We start from the raw sequence: 2016 nt of genomic DNA, 5'->3' as shown, positions 1-2016 counted from the left end.
CTTCAGAAAAGAGTCAGAGAGCTTTGATGAGTCAGGTAGTCCCCGCTGGCTGCAGCAGGGAGCTGGAGCCAGACTTGGAGCTGGTAAGGGGATGGGGGAGGAGGGGCTGGAGGAGGGGAGAGGGGACCATGGGGGGGACCTCTGCCAGGCCCCATCCCCTGTCTGCTCCCCCAGCCCTCCCCATGGCTGCCCCACCCACACCAGCTCCCAGGGCTTTCAAAAAAAGCCCCCACTCACCAGGTGCTGCTGGGCAGGGGGGCAATCTCTACTGCCCCCCCACTGCCCCACGCTGCATGGGGGGGATCTGCATGAGCTCCCTGACCCCCCCGCTCCCCCCCCCATGGCTGCCCCTGCCCTCCACAGGTCTGCCCCTTTAAGAAAAAAAAATGTAAAAAATCCCGGGCTCACCAGTGGCCTGGGGGAGCTCGTGGAAGAGCTCCAACACGTGACACAGGACAGTGGGGATCGCCCCCACCCTGCCAGGCAGGAACCAGTGAGTCCAGGGTTGGGGGGGGGTTCCCCTTAAAGGGATGGAGCTGGGGCCAGTGAAGCAGCCATGGTGGGGCTGGGATAGCGGGGAGGGGAGGATGGGCCTGGGTGATTCGACTGAATCGATTCAGGACAGTGATTTGAATCACCAAATTGAACTACTGTCCCCTGAACCAGCCGAATCCGAATCCAAAGCAAATACTAGCTACTTCGCACAGGCCTACTAACTCGTTCTGCCTTGGGAAGGCCTCCCGACTGAACTGATGAAGACCAGTGCAAAAGAGAGGATGCGCCTATAAGGAGAGGAGGACACATTCTGCATGGCAGAACTATAAAGTTTATTGAAAAGATTTCTACCCATCCCACCCCAGGCAACCTGCTCTTTGGCTCTTGGCTTTTCAGTGCCCCTTTGCAGTGAAGAATGCTTCTCACCAAAACCAAAGAGACATACTTCCACTGCATTTCATTAGTTTCCCAACACCCTGGAAAAAATCAAACAAAATAAAGACATGAAACCTAGTAGAGGGTCTGTATAAACCTAACAGTTTATAGATCCTATCCTAAACCTGAAAAAATTACTGGAGAAAGGACTGTTCTCTAGGATTTTTAACTATTCAATGGAATTTAAAAGAGAGAGGTAAATTTCTACTAAATTCGCTTAGATGTTTCTATAAGGGCTCAGGGGAAAGTGCCAAGGTTACCACGCCTCTGCACTGGGAAAGAGCTGAGCGCCAAAATAAACACTGTACAAGTGCCTCTGAGACATGTTTTCCCCCTAGGCTACATCCTAGCCTTCTCACCTCCGCAGCTATTATGGGCTCCCGGCCAGGATTAAAAACAGAGCAAAACGCTAAACAACATATTTTACTGAGGCTCTGGCCTCAAAATTAATCATATCACTAAAAGAAACAAACAGTACAACAGTGACTGGATTGTAAATAAAGGAATCAGTTCAGTCAGAGAGACAGTTCAAATCCTGCTTGATTTCATATGGTTAGTCCTATTGAAGTAGACGGGTTGTGAAGCAGTACAGGCTGTGGCTTAACAGTAGTCTATCTTGGCTCTTAGATACTCCATGGATCTTAAAATGTTTACCATTATTGGGACCTTCATCTGATTGTCCAAGGTAGATGGGAATTTGAACTCTTCACCCTCACAGATCAAAGAAATTGCTTCATTCTTGATTCATCAATTTTTGTTCTTTCAGCCCAGTTACAGGAGAACCTGCTTCAAGGTGCTGTGTTTCTGTATTTCCTCCCAAATCGATGGAAATTGTGGGGGTTCACAAGGTGCGTTCCACAAAACTAGGCCTTAACGCTGGCACCAAGGAAATGTACAAATGAGCTACGCTCCAACCCACACCCCAATAATTATTTGGGCTTTGCAATAGGCTTTGGAACCAGCCAAATTTTCAGCTAAGAAAAACAGTCTTCCACAATGTACCCAGATGAACACGGCGGTATGTGGCTCTGCAGATCTGTCCGCAGTGCCATACACTGCATATTCAGGTATTCCCCATGCCACTAC

This window comes from Alligator mississippiensis, chromosome 10, assembly GCF_030867095.1.
Source record: "Alligator mississippiensis isolate rAllMis1 chromosome 10, rAllMis1, whole genome shotgun sequence".
Lineage (NCBI taxonomy): Eukaryota > Metazoa > Chordata > Crocodylia > Alligatoridae > Alligator > Alligator mississippiensis.
Note: the sequence above shows the minus strand (reverse complement) of the source record.